At 45.8% G+C, this 23,465-nt stretch overlaps 1 protein-coding gene across 1 annotated transcript in view; it reads left to right on the forward strand.

Annotated features, from left to right (window-relative positions):
- LOC137304311 (adhesion G protein-coupled receptor L1-like) overlaps positions 1-23,465 on the forward strand; it is a 331,855-nt gene that overhangs the window by 166,778 nt on the left and 141,612 nt on the right. The window lies entirely within an intron of this gene.

The following is a 23,465-nucleotide window of genomic DNA, read 5'->3' on the forward strand; positions in this document are numbered from 1 at the left end:
ATCCGCGCCTTTAATAGCTGCTTTGCGGGGGACTTTGAAACCGTACATTTGAGTTTGTTCGTTCTATTAAAGTGGGGGTCCAAAACTGCGACGCCCCGAAACAATCTGATGTCTAATCCTACACCACGTGGTACAGCCTGATAGTGAGGGCCCGCACACACCCCCCAATCCCACGCCACATGGTACAGTCTGATAGAAGGCGGCTTCGCCCCCACCCCCCGCAATCCCATCCCACATGGTACAGTCTGATAGGACATCGGAACGGGAAGAGGCCATTCAGCCCCTCGAGCCTGTTCCGCCATTCAATTAGATCATGGCTGATCTGTATCTTAACTCTATTTACCCGCCTTGGTTCCGTAACCCTTACCCGACAAAAATCTATCAATCTCAGTCATGAAAGTTCCAATCGTCCCCCAGCACCCCAGAGCCTTTTGAGGGAGAGAGTTCCAGATTTCTAGTGCAAGTGGCAAAGTGCTTCCTGATTTCATTCCTAAATGGCCCAGCTCTAATTTTAAGATTATGCCCCCTCGTTCTTGATTTCCCCCCCAGAGGAAATATTTACTCTGTATCTACCCTATCAAATCCTTTTAAAATGTTAAAGACCTCGATTAGATCACCCCTCAACCTTCTATGCTCATGGGAAATACAAGCCTGGTCTATACAACCTGTCCTCAGGTGAATCTGCACTGCACCCCCTCCAAGGCCAATATATCCTTAGGTGAGGTGAGGTGCCCAGAACTGAACGCAGTACTCCAGATCGGGTCTAACCAGAGCTTTATACAACTGTAACATAACTTATACCCCTTTGCATGTCAGCCCCCTTGAGATAAAGGCGAACATCCCGTTCGCCGTTTTGCTTTCTGTTGCTTTTAAAATGGGCGTCCGCCCACCTCCAATCCCACGCCACGTGGTACGGTCTGAGGGTCCTCACACCCCCAATCCCGCGCCACATGGTACGGTCTGAGGGTCCGCACACCCCCAATCCCGCGCCACATGGTACGGTCTGAGGGTCCGCACACCCCCAATCCCACATCACATGGTACAGTCTGAACTGCAATGAGGACAGCACATTCCAAACCTCCGACAGGTTCCAAAAATCTGGTTGCTAAGGTTTCGCACCCCTCACTGTTCGTTTTCTCTCATTGTCTGTGTGCTGGTGTTTGCTGATCTTTCCCACGTCTGGGAGTTGGTTCCGTGTCCAGCCCCGACAGATGCTTCAAATGGTATTAATGGTTATGGAACCAAGGCGGGTAAATGGAGTTAAGATACAGATCAGCCATGATCTAATTGAATGGCGGAACACGATCGAGGGGCTGAATGGCCTCCTCCTGTTCCTATGTTTCTAATGGTCAGAAACCCGTGACCAGCTTGTGCCCAAATTTGCCCAAAGGGCTTCGGGCCCAACAAGCTGTTACACCCTGAAGTGGGACATTAATCCGTAGAGTCAGGGTGGGGATGTGTTCTAGAGACTGGCGTTCAGATGATTTTGTTAATACACAGGAGGGGAGACTCTGTGCAATGGGTGATCTGATGGAGGTGTTTAAAATGTTAAAAGGATTCGATGGGGTAGATACGGAGAAACTATTTCCTCTGGTGGGGGAATCAACAACAAGGGGACATAACATTAGAGCTAGGTCATCTAGAACTGAAATCAGGAAGCATTTTTTCACACAAAGGATAGTGGAAATCTGGAACTCTCTCCCCCCAAAAGCCTGTAGATGCTGGGAGTCAATTGGAGCTTTCAAGACTGAGATTTTTGTAGGTAAGGGTAGCAAGGGACATGGAGCGAAGATGGGTCAATAGAGTTGAGATACAGATCAGCCATGCTCTAATTGAATGGCGGAGCAGGCTCGAGGGGCTGAATGGCCTGCTCCTGTTCTTATGATGGTATAAAACGGTTGACAGCCCGTTTTACATCTCTCCTGATTTTTATTTCCATTGACTTCAATCGGGAGAGATGTAAAGCGGGCTGCTGACTTGCTATCACCCGTTTTACACTATTGCACAAAGTCGGGATTTACCCCACAGAGACCAGATTGTAAATTCCTGCTATATTTATGATGTTGCGAACAAGCAGGAACCGGAGGAAGTCTGGACCTATTTGCGGAGTGGTTTGAAAAATTCTTGCTCTTCAGCTGTCTCGGTCTGTTTCCCTGGGAACGTCCACGAGCTGTGAAGCTGCCTCTGATAATCGCCATATTTTTTTTTTACCCTTTTCGAAGAAGCTGCAGGCAGAGGGGAGGGTCAGGGTCCCGACCCACAGCAGGTGCCGGGGGACTCAGCTGGGCATTGCCAACTATGTTGGCTCTGCCCTCAGCGCACTCAATGCATCAGCCGTGGCTCAGTGGGCAGCACCTCTCGCCTCTTAGTCAGAAGGTCATGGGTTCAAGTCACCACCCCAGAGACTTTAGCACGTAATCCAGGCTGACACTGCCGGAGGTGCTGTCTTTTGGATGAAATGTTAAACCAAATGTCTGCCCGTATTAAGGGATATGGGCCAAAGGCAGGTATATGGAGCTAGATCACAGATCAGCCATGATCTTATCAAATGGCGGAGCAGGCACGAGGGGCTGAATGGCCTACTCCTGTTCCTATGTTCCTATGTTTCCCTCTCAGGTGCACATAAAAGATCTCATGGCACTATTTTTGAAGACGAGCAGGGGAGTTCTCCCGGTGTCCTGGCCAATATTTATCCCTTCAACCAACATCACTAAAACAGATTATCTGGTCACCATCGCGTTGCTGTTTGTGGGATCTTGCTGTGCACAATTTGGCTGCCGCATTTCCTACATTACAACAGTGACTACACTTCAAAAATACTTCATTGGCTGTAAAGCACTTTGGGACATCCTGAGGTCGTGAAAGGTACTATAGAAATGCAAGCCTTTCTTTAATGGGGGAAAATCACTGAGCTATTCCACTTCATCCATCAGCAACAAACAAACACATAATTCTTTAGCTCTTGTTTACGTGTGGATATAAAATGCATCGTAAACTAACAACAACTTGCCTTTAATGCAGAAAAAAACAACCCAAAGCATTTCACAGAGCTGTAAACAACAGATGAAGCTGCGTTATGGGGATACTAGGAGATGTGACCAATAGCTTGGACAAAGAGCCAGGTTTTAAGGAGGTTCTTAAAGGAAGAGAGGGAGGTAGAGAGGAGGAGGAGTTTAGAGAGGGAATTCTAGAGCATGGGGCCTCGGCAGCTGAAGCAATGGTCGCCAATGGAAGGGCAAAGGGACTGGAGAAGGCACAGAGTGGTGAGAATATGGAACTCGCTGCCACAAGGAGTGGTTGAAGCATATAGCATTGATGTGTAAATGAGGGAGATGAGAATAGAGTGATATCGGTACAGGGTGGGAAGAGGTAATTAGGGTGGGAAGACCAGTTGGGCTGAATGGCCTATTTCTGTGCTGTAGATTCTGTGTAATTCAGTGTACCTCCATAACATCCCTCGTCTCCGCCTCTGCCTCAGCTCATCTGCTGCTGAAGCCCTCATCTATGCCTTTGTTACTTCTAGACTCGGCTATTCCAATGCTCTCCTGGCCGGCCTCCCACCTTCCACCCTCCGTAAACTTGAGCTCATCCAAAACTCGCCCGTATCTTAATTCGCACCATGTCCCATTCATCCATTACCCCCTGTGCTCGCTGACCTACTTCGGTTCCTCGTCCGGGAACGCCTCGATTTTAAAATTCACGTCCTTATTTTCGAATCCTCCCATGGCCTCACCCCTCCCTATCTCTGTAACCTCCTCCAGCTCTACAACCCTCCGATATCTCTGCGCTCCTCCAATTCTTGCCTTTTGTGCATCCCCGATTCTAATCGCTCCACCATTGGCGGCCGTGCCTTCAGCTGCCTCGGCCCTAAGCTCTGGAATACCCTCCCTAAACCTCTCCCCCTCTCTGCCTCTCACTCCTCCTTTAAGACGCTCCTTAAAATCTATCTCTTTAACCAAGCTTATGGTCACAGAATATCTCCTTACGTGGCTCGGTGTCAAATTTTGTTTGATAATCGCTCATTTGAAGCACCGAGGGATGTTTTACTATGTTAAAGGTGCTATATAAATGCAAATTGTTGTTGTTGTAAAAGAACCCAGAGTCAGAGGAGTGGAGAGTTGTGGGGGGGAGGGTTGTCGGGCTGGAGGAGGTTACTGAGATACGGAGAGGCGTGGCCATAAAGAGATTTAAACACAAGGATGAGAATTAGAAATCTGAGGCATTGCTGGACCGGGAGATAAATTAGTTCAGTGAGCACAGGGGTGATGGGTGAACGGGACTTGGTGCGAGTTAGGATACGGGCAGCAGAGTTTTGGGTAAGTTTACGGAGGGTGGAGGTGGGAGGCCGGCCTGGGGAGCATTGGAATAGTCAGGACTGGAGGTGACAAACGCATGGAAGAGGGTTTCAGCAGCAGATGGGCTGAGGTAGCAGCGGAGATGGGCGATGTTACAGAGGTGGATGTACGCGGTCTTTTGATGGCATGGATATGGGGTCGGAAGCTCAGCTCAGTTGAAAAGATATAATCCTGTGCAGTGTGGAGATTAATCATGTGCGACTATTAATCCAGAATAACAGCAAATCTTTTCCCCAGTGTGTTATTTATCCTAGTATTGGGTTGGTATTCATCCCAGTACCAATGTGGCTACTAATCCTATGCCATTGTGGGCATTTACCCCAGTACCATTGTGGATATTTACCCCAGTATCAGGATGGGTATTTGCCACAGTAGCAGTGTGGGTATTTACCCCATTACCAGCATGGCTATTATTCCAACACCAGTCTGGATAGTTAACCCACTATCAATCTGGGCATTTATCCCAGTACTATCGTGGCAATCAATTCAGTGAGAGTCAAGTTGTTTACCCCAATATCAGTAAGTGTATTTACCCCAGTATCAGTGATGTTATTAATCTTGTACCAGTAGATATTTACCCCAGCAGCAGCGTGGATATTTACCCCCGTTCCAGTGTAGCTATCAGTGCAGTACCAGAGTGGATATTAACCCTATAATAGTATATAGCTCACACCAGCATGGCTATTAATCCAGTTCTAGTGTGGGGATTTATACCACAACCATTGGGGCCAATTTTTCATTACAATATTGCCTGTTTTTCACTCCCCCCCGCCCCCCGACAATCATCGAGCTGCCTGTCAGCACTCATTTGGCGCCGATTTTATTTTAATAAGGCACGGAACCAAAAATCTTGCCGGCAACACTCGCGGGGCCGGTGAAATTGCCCGATGTCCACCCGATCCATGGGGCTCCCACCTGCTGATCACCATATAGAATTATAGAAAGGTTATAGCACGGAAGGAGGGCATTCGGCCCATCGAGTCCGCGCCAGCTCTATGCAACAGCAATCCAGCTAGTCCCACTCCCCCTATTGTGTGTATTTATAGAAAGACAAACTTGCATTTATATAACATCTTTCACAACCTCAGGACATCCCAAAGCGATTTACAGCCAATGAAATACTTTTTAAGTGTAGTCACTGGTGTAATGTAGGGAAACGCAGCAGCAAATTTGTGCACAGCAAGATCCCACAAACAGCAATGTGATAAATGACCGAATAATCTGTTTTTTAGTGATTTTGGGTGAGGAATAAATATCGCCTGCTCTTCTTCAAATTAGTGCCATGGGATCTTTTACATCCACCCGAGAGGGCAGACGGGGCCTCGGTTTAATGTCTCATCCGAGAAACGGCACCTCCAACAGTGCAGCACTCCCTCAGTACTGCACTGAAGAGCCAGCCTAGATTATATGCTCAAGTCTCTGGTATCGGTATAGGTTTACCTCAGAATCTACCTGATTAATAACCCAGTGACTCTATTTTCCCCAGTATCACTGTGGGTATTTACTCCAGTGTCACTGTGGGTATTTGCTCCAGTGTCACTGTGGGTATTTGCTCCAGTGCCAGTGTGGGTATTTACTCCAGTGCCAGTGTGGGTATTTACTCCAGTGCCACTGCGGGTATTTGCTCCAGTGCCACTGCGGGTATTTACTCCAGTGCCACTGCGGGTATTTACTCCAGTGTCACTGTGGGTATTTACTCCAGTGTCACTGTGGGTATTTACTCCAGTGCCAGTGTGGGTATTTACTCCAGTGCCACTGTGGGTATTTACTCCAGTGCCACTGTGCGTATTTACTCCAGTGCCACTGTGGGTATTTGCTCCAGTGCCACTGTGCGTATTTACTCCAGTGCCACTGCAGGTATTTGCTCCAGTGCCACTGTGGGTATTTACTCCAGTGCCACTGTGCGTATTTACTCCAGTGCCACTGCAGGTATTTGCTCCAGTGCCACTGTGGGTATTTACTCCAGTGCTATTGCAGGTATTTACTCTAGTGCCAGTGTAGGTATTCACTCCAGTGTCAGTGAGGGTATTTACTCCAGTGTCAGTGAGGGTATTTACTCCAGTGTCAGTGAGGGTATTTACTCCGGTGTCAGTGTGATTACTTCAGTATTTACCCAGACTATGGGGGTTTCCTGGGTGTTTATATTATTCATTAGCTGTGATTTGCAATATAATAAAGCATGAAACAATGAATTATATCTGAGGTAACTTGCACAAGGGCTTGTAACATATAATAATACAATATTACGTCAGTATGGAATATGGTGTACAGAGCCCACTCATGCTCATAGCAACCCCCATCCCCAGCCTCAGCCCCAGAATTACCTGCACTTTCATCCTCAGCCTGGAGGATGCCCCCACCCCCATTGGCAATCACACCTACCCCAGGCCTGGACTCTGGGGCTCAGGGAATAGAAAACCAACCCGCTCCATCCCTGCTTCAGTGCAGCTCTCGTTTGCCTCTCCATCCCCACTCCCACTACCTTTCGCCTGACTGCCCCTTTCACCATCCTGCGCTCCATTCCCAGCCCGCATGCTCCACTGCCCAGGTTGTGTTCTGAACTACTCATGACCAAACGCCATTGGTACACACAACCAATGTTCTTCGATGTTGCACAGGCTTCGCACTGAGATCCCAGTGTTTGACATTCTCTGTTGGTCTAAACCTTTCCCTCAGCAGTTTAAACCCTCTGATGTATCCTTAACTTTCAGCAAGTCACAGGTGAAGCTACCTGACGGTTACTGTAAATTACCTTTTACTAACTGGGAATGGGGCTGGTCTATTGCAGAGCCAGTGACATGGGCACTGTGACCTGTGATCAACTCTCTCAGGCCTCCCTGTCACATTGCCTGAGGGAGGGGTGTGATATTACTGAGACTATTTGTGGACGTTCACTGAACAGCAACAACAACTTGCATTTATATAGCGCCTTTAATGTATTAAAAGGTCTCAAAGCGCTTCACAGGAGTGGAATCAAACAAAATTTGACACCAAGCCACATAAGGAGATATTAGGACAGGTGACCAAAGCTTGGGTAGATTTTAAAGAGCGTCTTAAAGGAGGAGAGAAAGGTAGAGAGACGGAGAGGTTTAGGGAGGGAATTCCAGAGCTTAGGGCGTAGGCAGCTGAAGGCACGGCCGCCAATGGTGGAGCGATAGAAATTGAGAGGTAATTGTGTGCTGTGGACTTCACTTAAGACTCTTAGCCAGAATCTGAGACAGGGCTTCACCACTCAACCTGGGCTGGACTGGATCCCAGGTCGCTGCTAAACTTTCCCATTCTTCTTCTTGTTGTCTGCAGTGATGTTGATGTCAGTCACAGAGAGTCTGTGAGCTATTACCATCTTCTCACAACTGGACAAGTAGAGATGGAAGAACTCCCCTGGGGAGGGGGACACGGACAAATGAGAGGGACACACAGAGATAGGAAAGGGCACATAGGAAAAGGCAGAGAGGAACATAGGAAGGAAAATAGGAACCTAGGAACAGGAGGAGGCCATTCAGCCCCTCGAGCCTATTCCACCATTCAATTAGATCATGGCTGACCTGTATCTTGACTCCATCTACCTGTCTTGGTTCCGTAACCCTTAATACCCTTGGCTGACAAAAATCTATCAATCTCAATTTTGAAATTTTCAATTGACCCCCAGCCTCAACAACTTTGTGGGGGAGAGAGTTCCAGATTTCCACTCCCCTTTGTGTGAAGAAGTGCTTCCTGACATCACCCCTGAACAGCCTAGCTCTAATTTTAAGGTTGTTCCGGACTCTCCCACCAAAGGAAATAGTTTCTCTCTATCTACCCTATCAAATCCTTTGATCGTCTTAAACACCTCAATTAGATCACCGCTTAACCTTCTACTCTCGCAGGAATACAAGCCTAGTCCATGCAACCTGTCCTCGTAATTTAACCCTTTAGCCCTGGTATCATTCTGGTGAATCTGCGCTGCACCCCCTCCAAGGCCATTATATCCTTCCTGAGGTGTGGTGCCCAGAACTGGATGCATTATCTCCAGATAGGGTCTAACCAGATCTTTATATAACTGTAATATAACTTTATATTCCAGCTCTTATTCCAGCCCTTTATAAAGGCCAACATTCCATTAGCTTTTTAATTATTTTTTGTACCTGTCCACTAGCTTTTAGTGATTTCTGTACTTGGACTCTCTCTCTGTTCCTCCACAGTTTCTAGCTTCTTGCCATTTAGAAGCAGGTAACAGAGAGGCGGACAGATGTAGGAGAGGGCGCAGGCAGATAAAGTGATTGGGCAGACAGAGATAGAAGAGGGCACAGGCAGATAGAAGAGAGCACAGGCAGATAGAAGAGAGCGCAGGCAGATAAAGTGATTGGGCAGACAGAGCTAGAAGAGGGCACAGGCAGATAGAAGAGAGCACAGGCAGATAGAAGCGATTGGGCAGACAGAGCTAGAAGAGGGCACAGGCAGATAGGTGAGGGCACAGCAAGGGCCCTGAAATATAAAAGCAAGGTTTTCGGCAGGTACAGAAAAGGGACATTCAATACCAAGTTAATTTTATATAGCAACTTTACTTTAGAAAACATCCCAAGGCACTTCACAAAGAAGATAAAAACAGACAGCAAGCACTAATAGTGGAAGGGTTAGAGGAGGCGAGTCATGAGGTAGGTTTGAGGAGCCTTTTGAAGGTGGAGGGAGAGATAGCAAGGGGGACGGGTTTAGGGAGAGCATTCCAGAGAGCTGGAACAAGAGACCTGAAAGTCCTGCCACTAAAGGTGGCGTGGAGGGAGGGGGAATGCAGAGGCTCGGGGCATGTAGGGCTCGAGGAGTTTGCAAAGGTGGGGGCATGAGGCCTTGGAGGGACTTGTTAATGAGGACAAGGATGTTTTGACCTTGATGACCTAGGGGGACAGCAAGGACAAGGGTGGTAGCCAAGTGGCGTGGAGTGCGATAGGATGCAGGTGGCAGAGTGAGTTGGAGCTTTTGTAGAGCTGGAAGTTGGGAGCCCGAGGAAAAGAACATTGGAGAAGTCAAGTCTGTGGGTGAGAAAGACACAGGTAAGGTTTCAAGCGGTATTGGGGGTGAGGCAAGGATGGAGGTGAATGGTGTTGCAGAGTTGGGAGCAGGTGATCTAAGTGATGGGTATCGAATGGGGTTTGTAACTCAGCTCAAGTTCGAGTAGGATAATCAAGTTGTACCTTGTTGGGTTCAGTCTGACTGAGCAGATAGGGGAGGGGTGTAGATGAAGGGCTGGGATAGCTCTTTCCAGCTTTGATTTGGAGAAGTTTCTAACTCGTCCTTGATTTGACATCAGTCAAGCTCCCAGACAACAGGTTAATGCTTGTGGAGGCAAGAATGGTGATGGAGAGGTAGAGCTGGGTGTCACCAGCAGACATGTGGAAACTAGCTGACTCCATCCTAACCGATAATGTTGCTGAGGGACAGAGGTTAGATGAGGAATAGGAGGAAGCCAAGGATGGGACCTTTGGGTAGGGCTGAGGTAACCATGCAAGTGGAGGATGGGGGGGGTGCAGGAGAGATGCTGTCTACGATGCGACTAATAGGAGTGGGACCAAGCGAGTGAGGAGGAGGAGAAGACAGATACAGAAGAATAATTGTATAGATAGAGGTTACAAACCAATGGTGTAGAGGGGAAGGTGAAACAGGTGAAGGGAGAGCTCAAATATAAGATCGAAGGAGAGGCCAAACAGAAGATGGGGAGAGTTAAGGAGATAGCGAAAGGCAGGCAGACACAGGACGCATGCACTTGCACTTAGATACAAAGCAGAAATACCAGTGTGGTGTAAGTGAAGTGTCAGGGTGAGTCGCAGTACTTCCCACTCCCTGTACCCTGGCTGTGCGACCCTGTAAACAGCCCCCACTGTTCAGATGGCCGGTTATGAGCTGTTTGTTGTTAAAATGCAGTAAAATCAAACCTGACTCTTTTCAGTCCTGTTTGTTCTGAGAAAGTGCCAAGCTCTAACCTTTTGATTTTGGTTCGATGCTGCAGTGGAACTGTTATTAAATGAATCACAGATTTGATCACATTGTTTCAGCTCTGTCATGTATCCCCTAACTAACTCTTTCCACATCATTGTCTGGGAGGAACTAACGTGACCTTTCTCCCCAGAAGAAGCTGTATAATCACTTTTTGCTATTGCAGATCTAGCACTGTGTAAACAGAGCTGAGACCCGGACCAGCGTTCTAATCACTCTCCTTCCTAATGATCAATCTTTACATGAACAGTACTTTTTAGAGTTGGCTTAATATCTATCTGCTCTGTCTTGTCCCCTTCTCTGTATCGCTTGTCCTATCATTGTCACATTCTCTGTGTCTGAATTTAAGACTCTGGTTTTTCTCTCTCTATTGCTACCACCTGACTCTCTTTCCCTTCATCCTCTCTTTTCTCACATTCTTTCTTTTGTTCCACACTCTCGTTCTCTTCTCTCACTCACCCACTCTGTCTTTCAGTGTCACTTTCTCTTTTCTTTCCCTTCTCTTACACTCAATCTTCTCTGTTTTCTCTCACTCTCTCCTTTCCCTCGTTCTCTCTCTTCTCACTCATTCTCTCTCTCTTCTCACTCATTCTCTCTCTCTTCTCACTCACTCTCTTCTCACGCTCACACTCTCTCTGTTATGTGCGAATAAACACTTCGATTGGTGTGATAGTAACTAACTCCTTTTGTTTCCAGACCCTCCAGAACATCCCTAAAGAATAACAAAGGAATAAGAGAAGTGTAATTTCTACAATGTGCTTACTCCCATGAGGGGTCTTTTAGTGTTCAGTTAACAATATCCAAGCACCAGACATTCACTATCCCCCTCAGAATTACAAGTTGAAAACAATCATCTCCAAGAAAGAGCTTAAAAAAAACATTAAAGAAGTTCAGGAACTGCATCTTACAATAATGTGATAAAAAATTAACCATAGCTCTCTCCTGGTAATCTGCAGGGAAGGTGGGTTATACCAAGACTAGAACCATAATGAAAGCCATTGAACTCATAACTATCTACAATGTCAAACGATTTGGCGGTTTCCTTGACCCCTGAGGATATCTTGCAGTAGGTTTGATAATGGGTGAGCTGGGACCAATTCCAGAAGCAGTCGATGGGAACTTCTCAGGATCAGTTGTAACACTGTCGGGCTTCACACCAGGTTCAAGTTGAACTGTTCGGCGATAATGAGTGGCTTTGGGAGAATGGCTACAATATGCTTACTCCCATCAGGAATCCATCTAGTGTTCAGTTAACAATATCCAAGTACCAGACACAGCACTCTCCTCTCTTTCTTCTTCTGCTTTTTTCTCCTCTCCTCTCTCGCCTCAATCACTCTCTCTCCTCTCTTACTCCTTTAATTCTCTCATCTTTCTGAATCTTCTTTCTCCTCTCTCATCTCTCTCCTCGTTTTCTCATACTCTGGCTCTCTCTTCTATCACTCTCACACACTCTCTCTTTCCTCTTTCTCCTCTTTACCCTCTTTCTCACCTCTCCCTCCTCACCTCTCTCTCTCCAATCTCTCATTCTTCCCCTCCCCTCTCTCTGCCTATAATGGGATCTCCACGGAGCAGTTTGTTGCTGTGAAAGAGGAGCTGTGAATTGATTTCACAATAGTGATGACACTAAGTGCACAGTGTAATTCAACAGACCAGAAAAGGATTAACAGTTGATCAATATTAACAATTAATATTTTACTGCAATAAACAGGATGCAGACTCTCTGTCTCAGATATGTATAGATCTTTCATTTTAATTCAAGTGCAAATACTTCTCTTTTTTCTTTCCATATCATGTGCATGTGTTTGTCAGGGTAGAGGGGGATCCTGCTGGGAAATGGAATATGTCTCCCCCCCACAAGGCAGGCTCTCCGCTGTTAGTGACTGCATCACATCTGCCCTGCTGTGTGGCTCTGTGTCTCATGTCTGTCTCTGTAATATGTGTATCCTGCTGTCTGTCTCTCCATCATCTCTGGCCCGCTGTCTGTCTCCTTGTTATATCTGGTCTGTAACCCATCAGCAGTAGGACAGTAAACGCAGCAGCAGCATTTCACTAATGCTAGTAGCATTGCCAGTAACAGAGTGATAACACACAAGTAATAGTGTAATAACATGCCAGTAACAGAGTGATAACACACAAGTAATAATGTAATAACATGCCAGTAGCAGAGTGATAACACACAAGTAATAGTGTAATAACCTACCAGTAACAGAGTGATAACACATAAGTAATAGTGTAACAACATGCCAGTAACAGAGTGATAGCACATAAGTATTAGTGTAATAACATGCCAGTAACAGAGTGATAACACACAAGTAATAGTGTAATAACCTACCAGTAACAGAGTGATAACAAATAAGTAATAGTGTAATAACATGCCAGTAACAGAGTGATAACACACCAGTAATACTGTAATAACATGCCAGTAACAGAGTGATAACACACAAGTAATAGTGTAATAACCTACAAGTAACAGAGTGATAACAAATAAGTAATAGTGTAACAACATGCCAGAAACAGAGCGACAACACTTCATGCCAGTATCAGAATGATAACACACCAATAAAAGGGTGATAACACACCAGTAACAATGATAACAATGATAATAATATGCCAGTAACAGAGTGATAACACACCAGTAACATAAGAACAGAGGAACAGGTGTAGGCCATTCAGCCCTTCAAATCTGTTCTGCCATTCAGTGAGATCATGGCTGATCTGTATCCTAACTCCACCCACCCGCCTTGGCTCCATATCCCTTAATACCCTTGGCTAGCAAAAATCTATCGATCTCAGATTTAAAATTATTATTTGAGCTAGCATCTACTGCTTTTTGTGGGAGAGAGTTCCACACTTCTACCACCCTTTGCATGAAGAAGTCCTAACTTCTCTCCTGAATTGCCTGGCTCTGATTTTAAGGTTATGTCCCCTTGTCCTAGACTTCCCCCAACCTTCTATGTTGCAGGGAATACAAGCCTAGTTTATGTAATCTCTCTTCATAATCTAACCCTCGGAGCCCTGGTAACACTCCGGTGAATCTGCGCTGCACTCCTTCCAAGGCTAATATATCCTTTCTAAGGTACGGTGCCCAGAACTGTACATGGTACTCCAAATGACGTCTAACCAGGGCTTCTAGCCCTCTAGTTATAAAGGCTAACATTCCATTAGCCTTTTTGATTATTTTTTTTTCCCTGACTACTACATTTTAGTGATCTGTGTACATGGACCCCTAAATCTCTTTGGACCTCCACTGTTCCTAGCTTTTCTCCAATTAGAAACTACTCAGATTTATCATTTTTTGGTCCAAAATGGTTGAAATCCATCTGCCACAGTATTGCCTACTCACTTAATTTATCAATGTCTCTTTGTAATTTTATGTTCCTGTTTACACTACTCACTATGCCACCAATCTTTGTTTCATCGGCAAACTTGGAAATATAGCTCTCTATTGTGTTATCTAAGTCATTCATAAATCTAGTGAATAGTTGAGGCCCCAGCACAGGTCCTTGTGAGACATCACTAGTCACTTCCTTCCAATTTGAGTACATGCCCATTATCCCTGCTCTCTGTCTTCTACTGCCTGATCAATCTCCTAACCAGGTCAATAATTTTCCTTCAGTTCCATGAGCTTTAATTTTAGTTAACAGTCTCTTATGTGGAACCGTATCGAATGCCTTCTGGAAGTCCATATAAACTACATCCATAGACATTCCCCTGTCTACTACTTTAGTTACTTCCTCAAAAAATTCAATTAGGTTCATTAGACATGACCTACCCTTTACAAATCCATGTTGGCTCTCTCTAATCAGCTCAGATTTCTCTAAGTGCTCAGTCACACTGTCCTTAATAATGGATTCCAATAACTTCCCCACAACAGATGTTAGACCAATAGGTCTATAATTTCCTGGTTTCTCTCTCTCACCTTTCTTAACAGTGTAATAACATGCCAGTATCAGAATGATAACACACCAGTAACAATGATAACATGCCAATGATAGAATGGTAACACACCAGTAATAGTGTAATAACACACCAGTAACAATGTAATAATATGCCAGCAACAGTGATAAAACACTAGTAACAAAATGGTATCACACCAGAAACACTGTAATAACATACCAGTAGCAATATGATAACACACCAGCAACAAAGTGATAACACACCAGTAACAAAGTGATAACACACCAGTAACAGAGATAACACCCCAGGGGCAGAGTTATAACCAGAGTATAATAGAGACACCACGCCAGTAATAAGTATTAACAGTAGTCATCTGTTCTGCTCTGCTTTCTGAAGAAAAAAGCACAGACTAGCTGGAGAGCTCGGACTGACACACTGCGTTAGATGGCTTTCTGTGGAGATGACAACATTAGTTTCTTTCTTGACTGTTTTCTGCTCATATCATTCATGTCAGTGTTGGAGTAAATGGCACATACTGGACAGCCAATGTTGTGTTCAGGCTGGCATGCGATTGGTCTTATCTCCTGCATTTGAATGAATACATGGTGACTGGATTAAGATGGGAGCCTGTCAACTTCATCAGTAGCACCACTCCTGCAGTCTTCTGTATTGAGGCTTCAAAATCAAGCACAATAACAGTGTAAGCCAATGACATGTTGTAACACTGCCATCAAGATTCAGTATCATGAAGGATTCTGTTTAAGAAAAGTCAGAACGCTTGGTGCCTGGGCTCGAGTTCAGCCTAGGCTGATGGGATGAAAGTATCCTTTTTCTGCTGGCTGTAAGGTCCTATATGAAGTAAGTTTGGGCAGTCTCAGTCTGAGTGAGCACGGAACCTTAGCACATACCTGGCCCAAGTTTGTCACTCAGAAAATTTCTGGTGCTCTGGGAGAGGAGTAGGTACTATTCTGAGGTTGGGCCTAATGCATATTGATTACAGCATAGAGGGAGTTTTATTCTGCATTTAACTTGTGCTGTAGCTGCCTGGGAGTGTTTGATGTGACATTGTAGAGGGCGCTTTACTCTGCATCTAACATGTGATGTACCTGCCCTGGGAGTGTTTGATGGGACAGCGTAGATGGAGCTTTACTCTGCATCTAACACACGATGCACATGCCCTGGGAGTGTTTGATGGGACAGCGTAGATGGAGCTTTACTCTGTATCTATCCCGTACAGTATCTGCCTTGAAAGTGTTTGATGGGACAATTTAGAGGGAGTTTTACTCTGTATCGAACCCGTGCTGTACCAGCCCTGGGAATATTTGATGGGGACAGTGTAGAGGGAGCTTCACTCTGTATCTAACCCATGCTATACCTGCCCTGCGAGTGTTTGATGGGACAGTGTAGAGGGAGCTTCACTTTGTATCTACCCTGTGCTGTACCTGCCCTGGGAGTGTTTGATGGGACAGTGTAGTGGGAGCTTTACTCTGTATGTAACCCATGTTGTATCTGGCCTCGGAGTTCTTGACCACCACCAATGATCCCTGTGACCTTTCTGGGGTCGGGGAAGTTCCCTAATTTCCATGCAAGTGGGGGTGTCAACGATGTTTAGGGCTGAACTTGGGAGCCCACCATGCATGAGGCCCCAGAAAGTCCTGCAGAAGAATCCCAGTCCAGGGGGTAAATATCGGGTTGTCCCTCCCCTCCAGAGGAGAGACTTCTGTGCAACCTCCACTCCCTTTTGTAGGGGGACTGGTTTAAAAATGGCTGAAAAAAAATTCCCCCCCCCCCCCAGTCATTGTGACTGTAGTCCTCGATCCCGGATTGGACCCCCTGATGGTCCTCCTTCTGTCCCTGTCAGGGAGGTACACCTGGTCCTATCAGGTGTACCTCCGTCAACCATACACCAGTCCCAATTAAGACCATTTCAATATATTGAATTTGGACAATCTCAGCCCCGTTCCCCACACTCAGTGTTTGAGTTTGGACAGTCTCAGTCCCGGTCCTCACACTCAGTATATCGAGGTTGGACAGTCAGTCCCGTTCCCCACACTCAGTGTATCGAGGTTGGACAGTCAGTCCCGTTCCCCACACTCAGTGTATCGAGGTTGGACAGTCAGTCCCGTTCCCCACACTCAGTGTATCGAGGTTGGACAATCTCAGTCCCATTCCCCACACTCAGTGTATCGAAATTGGACAGTCAGTCCCGTTCCCCACATTCAGTGTATCAAGATTGGACAGTTAGTCCCGTTCCCCACACTCAGTATATTGAGTTTGGACAGTCAGTCCCATTCCCCACACTCAGTGTATCGAGATTGGACAGTCAGTCCCATTCCCCACATTCAGTGTATCGAGATTGGACAGTCAGTCCCGTTCCCCACATTCAGTGTATCGAGATTGGACAGTCAGTCCCGTTCCCCACACTCAGTATATTGAGTTTGGACAGTCAGTCCCGTTCCCCACACTCAGTGTATCGAGATTGGACAGTCAGTCCCGTTCCCCACACTTGGTGTATCGAGGTTGGACAGTCAGTCCCGTTTCCTGCACTCAGTGTATTGAGTTCCTATGGTCTCAGTTCCATTCTCTTTGGTCATTTTCTTGAGTTTGCACAGTCTCAGTCTGATTCCCTGTAGTCAGTGTTTTGAGTTTGGACAGTTTCGGTCATGCTTAATTGACTGAGCATTGCAGAAATTTGCTCCCATTCTGCGTCCAATCTGCCCTACTTTCACAATCTTAGTCTTAGAGGCTGTAGAGTTGAAGAATGCTGATGGACGTGTATGGAGAGACATTCTGTAGCTGAGAATGAGGTCCGGAATCAGAACAGGGCTTAGAGAAGCTTCACACGTATTATAACCCACCCTGAGAGCACTTCCAGTCACTGGTTGTCCAGTAGAACAATGTTCCATTTCTCAGTAATATTCCTCTCTCTTCGATCAGTGTTCCTATTTCCTTTTGTCCTGTGTGTAAGGTAGAATTCAACATTTTAATGCATTTCACATGAAAAAATACATTTGGAATTGTGACAGATGTAGTAAGAGATTCAAATACATGACAGCTTATTGGGCAACCACCAATTACCTAAACGCCCATAATTATAATAATGTTCTATACCTGTGCTCCAGAATGATTTACAGTAAAAAATTGCAAAGTCGATTTCAAAACTATGCATTATCATATGCCCATGTGTATTAATGCTTTTTATTGTCTGTTCTTTATAGTTGTACACTGTAAACTGTGTTATAGTACTGTACGTTATCATATACTCACGCGTCTTGATCGCAGAATAGTACAATCCATCATATTACACTCAACTGTTCTCTGCAGTTCAATGCATCATGATTGTATAGAACAATACAGATTGTATTACGGTGCTATCTATGTTTTATATGCCTGGGCTTTAAAACTCTGTGCAGTATAATTATTCATGTGAACTTCCATCATTGAGAAAGATCGTAGGCCAATGCGAGTGTGACTGCTTAATCTCCAGGCCATTTAGAGTAACCAGGCAACCAGTTAGGGACCTGAGCAGAGTTACAAATATCAACATGGATTACTCTTCTCTCCCTCTCCCATTAGACACTCTCCTCTCCATCACCTCTTAGACTCTGCACTCCCTTTCCCGTTAAGCTCTCCACTCCTTCTGCATTGACACTCTCCACTTCCCCTTCTGTTAGACTCTTCTCTTTCTTTCCTGTTAAACACTCCACTTTCTCCTCTGTTAAACTCTCCACTCCTTCTCCTGCGAGACTCTACTCCCTCTCATACTAGACCCTCCTCTCCATCATCTGGTGTATTAGCCATTCCTTCTCCTTATAAACCCTCCACTTCTCCTGCTAGACTCACCACTCTCTCTCCTGTTACACACCCACCTCCATCATCTCTTAGACTCCCCACTTTGTCACATGTTAATTTCTTCTCTCCATCACTTGTTAGACTCTCGAGTCCACCCACTAGACCCTCCTCCCCATTACCTATTAGCCTCTCCTCCCCATTAGACCCTCCCCCCATTACCCATTAGACCCTCCCCCATTACCCATTAGATCCTCCCCCCATTACCTATTAGACCCTCCTCCCCATTACCTATTAGCCTCTCCTCCCCATTAGACCCTCCACCCATTACCCATTAGACCCTCCCCCATTACCCATTAGACCCTCCCCCCATTACCTATTAGACCCTCCTTCCCATTACCTATTAGCCTCTCCTCCCCATTAGACCCTCCCTCCATTACCTATTAGCCTCTCCTCCCCCCCATTAGACCCTCCTCCCCATTACTTGTCAGGTTGTCCTTTGCTTTAACTGTTATAGTCTCCACTATCTCATCTGTTATACTGCCCATGTCAGTTCTTGTGGCCAGTCCCTCTCCTGTTAAACCCTCCATTGCATCACTTGTGAGATTGTTCATAATGTTGGACAAGGCCTCGTTCCAGTGTTGGATGCTTAGACATCATGCAGTCGCTATGTTAACACCACTGTGCTTTAGCCTGAACCCACTGAGCTGATGGACTTGTATTAAGTAAGTAAGTTATTCACATTAGTGGCTGGGTCTGTGTTGACAGTGAGCCAGCCAATAAATTAATCAATAAGATAAAACGGTGAAACACCTCCAGAGACATAGAAAACAAGACTGGAACAAGGCCATGGGTTTTATCAACCGTTTGGAGTGACAAGTGAAACAGGTTAGAGTGCGGAAATGGTGTATTGGGTGGTCCCAGATGTCTCCACGGAAAGGCATTAGAGATTTAGAAGTGGGCCTCAATACTTAAACCAACATGAGGCAGTCCTGTGGGCGTGACGTCAAAGCTTGTTCTACCACTATATCAAACAAATCAGCTCCTTAACTGGTTAGCCAATAGTTGGAGTAGCATTTAATATCCCCCCCCCTCAATTTAACTGGTTGCTAATTGACTACAGGGCCTAGTGATTGGTTCGTCACAAGTCCAGTAGGATTTAGGTTGGTGCAGAGTGTAAAGTGAGATGCAGCTCTCTGCCCAGATATACTGTCACTGGGTCAGCACAGGTGTAACATCCATTAATGGATCCTCTTTTTTTCATTCAATCAAAGTAGGTGATGACTCAGATCCCATTTTCTGGCGATCCGGTTATTCCATCTGTTCTCATTTTAATCAATCTTGTCATCATTTTTCCAAGGGATTGTGAAATGTGACTTGTCAAGTCTGTGGAGATCCCAAGTCTCTAACTAACCCTTTCTCTTGCTTGAAACTGTGTAATAATCTGCTAGCTGCTAATATTAGTTCTGCACAAGATTGCTGTTGAGTTCTGGGAGTAGATGAAGGATATTCAACGAGAACAAAATCATTTCATTATTCTGTGACAGGTTTGTTGAATCGTCAGCATTTAAAAAAAAAGAAAAATTATTCCACTGGTTGCAGTGCTCGAAAATATGTTAATCTATTTTCTCTTTTTTCTTGCACCTTTTTCACTCTCTCTCTCTTCCGATGCTTAAATAGAAGTGGAACAAAAAGGTAAAGCTATAACATACACAGTTCCAACCCCAACACTTTGTTTTTGTACCTATATAATTGTTTACTCCCTTACCCCCTTTCTCTGGTGTGCTGGCCCTAACAGGGGCACATATGTAGCCAAGAATTAATTCAGAATCTATCTCTACCTGTAACTAGTGGTCATTAGCCTGTATCACATACCTAACATGGGGACATCAGTAAGTGTAAAAGTCGTTCGGGATGTGTTGTTTTACCTCCTTAGGGATATTCCTCACCCATTGGGTGCCTCAGTGTGTCCATAAACGCCATCTGCCTGATTTTATCCAGAACCTTCTTCATGTTTCCCATAGCAACCGGGTTTCCTGGGCTACCTCACTCGCTGCTCCTCTCTCTCCTCTTTGCTTTTTTCGAACTTCCTCTCCACACCTGTAAGCTTTGTTTATCTATGATTTGGTTCTTTGATTGGTTCCGTGCGCAATGACTCGACCAGACGCAAGATTGAATTTGTTTATTTATTTATTTACTGCTTAACTTAGGGACTTTTTTTTTTAAACGGTCACATGTTTTTTAAAAAAAAAAACAATGTGGTAACTTTGAGCTCAGTTCAGTACAGCCATGATATGATGCAGTCATGATGCGATATTCTGACCACTTTTGATGTGAGGTGGGGAACGATGCTGGATTAATTACAATCAGGGAACGATGGACTTAACTACCACTTAAGAACAGAAGTAACTCACAGGGAGTGGTATCAGTGGAAAATGTGCCTTTCATTTCTACCCAGCTGCTGGAAACTAGTGTTTTCATTGGTTCCGATCTGCATCTCACTTTACACTCTGAATCTATTGGGCTTTGTAGGGCAGCAGATGGGAGTAAGTCTCCAGACTGTGCTGGTTGAAGGCGTCAGGAAGTCATGAGGGGCCAGCACCACGTGTGAACGATTTGTGCATGTGTTTTCTGGGCTCTGCGATTAAGGTTACAGCCTCGGGTCGCCAACCCCTCCAGGATTGCCTGGAGTCTCCAGGAATTAAAGATTAATCCTCAGGACACTGCTGCGAGCAAAACACAGCAGAGAAAAAAAAACACGGGCATTGAAAATTGTGGCGTTTTTAAAAGTTTTCGTTGAACACGGTCATTAATTATAAAAAATATCGGGCATGCGGGAAAAAAGCTGTTTGACCAACAGTCAAGAATCAACCAATTGGATAATGAAGAGTCTGTTCGCTTTCCAATTGGTGTGTGAAGGCCGTTTGGTACACCGTTTGGATGGGTGTGTTGGGCGACCAATGGCGGGAGTGTGGAGGCAGGGCGGTTGGAGGCGGGAGGTCATGTGATGACACCTCCAGGAATATGTCCAATCAGAGTTGGCAACCCGACTGCAGCCTGAGCTCCATCCGGTCTGGAGTCTGGTCGATGTCGTCCAGTTGTGGAGTTTTGCCCCACATTTGGAGCTATCTCAAGCCTTTGTGGAGTGGCAACCGTGAAATCTTGTTACAAGCATCCTGACACGAGCAGAAGCATATTATTAGTCTGGTGAATATTAGGAGTTCATTTCTTGCATTCAGAGAGCAGCTAAAGGGCTCGATGCTAACTTGTGTTCATTAGTGTCGGATTTGCTCAGGGCACTGCTGCAGGTTCAAAACCAATGACAGCATTTCTTTTTTTAACTTAACCTGCACTACCTGTGCTCTGAGTGTATTTCCTAGTGATTCTCATGCTCTGAGTGTGTTTCCCTGTGGTACTCGTGCTCTGAGTATATTCCCCCTGATACTCGTGCTCTGAGTGTGTTTCCCTGTGGTACTTGTGCTCTGAGTGTGTTTCCCTGTGGTACTTGTGCTCTGAGTGTGTTTCCCTGTGGTACTCGTGCTCTGAGTATATTCTCCCTGATACTCGTGCTCTGAGTGTGTTTCCCTGTGGTACTTGTGCTCTGAGTGTGTATCTCTGTGGTACTTGTGCTCTGAGTGTGTTTCCCTGTGGTACTTGTGCTCTGAGTGTGTATCTCTGTGGTACTCGTGCTCTGAGTGTGTTTCCCTGTGGTTCGCGTGCTCTGAGTGTGTTTCCCTGTGGTATTCGTGCTCTGAGTGTGTATCTCTGTGGTACTTGTGCTCTGAGTGTGTTTCCCTGTGGTACTTGTGCTCTGAGTGCGTTTCCCTGTGGTATTCGTGCTCTGAGTGTGTATCTCTGTGGTATTCGTGCTCTGAGTGTGTATCTCTGTGGTACTCGTGCTCTGAGTGTGTTTCCCTGTGGTATTCGTGCTCTGAGTGTGTATCTCTGTGGTACTTGTGCTCTGAGTGTGTTTCCCTGTGGTACTTGTGCTCTGAGTGCGTTTCCCTGTGGTATTCGTGCTCTGAGTGTGTATCTCTGTGGTACTCGTGCTCTGAGTGTGTTTCCCTGTGGTTCGCGTGCTCTGAGTGCGTTTCCCTGTGGTACTCGTGCTCTGAGTGCGTTTCCCTGTGGTACTCGTGCTCTGAGTGCGTTTCCCTGTGGTACTCGTGCTCTGAGTGTGTATCTCTGTGGTACTCGTGCTCTGAGTGTGTTTCCCTGTGGTTCGCGTGCTCTGAGTGTGTTTCCCTGTGGTATTCGTGCTCTGAGTGTGTTTCCCTGTGGTACTCGTGCTCTGAGTGCGTTTCCCTGTGGTACTCGTGCTCTGAGTGCGTTTCCCTGTGGTACTCGTGCTCTGAGTGCGTTTCCCTGTGGTACTCGTGCTCTGAGTGCGTTTCCCTGTGGTTCGCGTGCTCTGAGTGTGTTTCCCTGTGGTACTCGTGCTCTGAGTGTGTTTCCCTGTGGTTCTCGTGCTCTGAGTGTGTTTCCCTGTGGTACTCGTGCTCTGAGTGCGTTTCCCTGTGGTACTCGTGCTCTGAGTGCGTTTCCCTGTGGTACTCGTGCTCTGAGTGCGTTTCCCTGTGGTACTCGTGCTCTGAGTGCGTTTCCCTGTGGTACTCGTGCTCTGAGTGCGTTTCCCTGTGGTACTCGTGCTCTGAGTGTGTTCCCCCTGATACTCGTGCTCTGAGTGTGTATCTCTGTGGTATTCGTGCTCTGAGTGCGTTTCCCTGTGGTTCTCGTGCTCTGAGTGTGTATCCCTGTGGTTCTCGTGCTCTGAGTGCGTTTCCCTGTGGTACTCGTGCTCTGAGTGTGTATCTCTGTGGTTCTCGTGCTCTGAGTGCGTTTCCCTGTGGTACTCGTGCTCTGAGTGCGTTTCCCTGTGGTACTCGTGCTCTGAGTGTGTATCTCTGTGGTTCTCGTACTCTGAGTGCGTTTCCCTGTGGTACTCGTGCTCTGAGTGTGCATCTCTGTGGTACTCGTGCTCTGAGTGCGTTTCCCTGTGGTACTCGTGCTCTGAGTGTGTATCTCTGTTGTACTTATGCTCTGAGTGCCATTTTTGAGCTAACAATTAATAATCTAGCTGGAATATGCTAATTTATTTTAACATGTTTACACACAACAGTTTACAAATTCTCCTAAAATTAGGGATATCAGCACAGAGAGCTGAAATATAAAGGTTTAAAGAACCAATATCTTTTTATTTACACATAAATAGTAGCATGAAGCAAAAAGTATTAACGGTAAAATATGTATGAACATAAAGTCTGTGAAGGTCAGTTTCCTTTGTAAGAATGGCTTTTGATTCAGTTCAGGTATCTGTGAAATGATGAGCAATTGTCTTGGTCAATTCAGCTGAATTGTCCTCCTAACAAACTTTCTTTATTACTGCTCCTCAAGCAATGAGATTCATTCAGGTATGACACCAACTGAAAGATTTTCCTGTGCTATTTCAAACCCCCC

Source organism: Heptranchias perlo, chromosome 37 (genome assembly GCF_035084215.1).
Source record: "Heptranchias perlo isolate sHepPer1 chromosome 37, sHepPer1.hap1, whole genome shotgun sequence".
In the NCBI taxonomy this organism is placed as follows: domain Eukaryota; kingdom Metazoa; phylum Chordata; class Chondrichthyes; order Hexanchiformes; family Hexanchidae; genus Heptranchias; species Heptranchias perlo.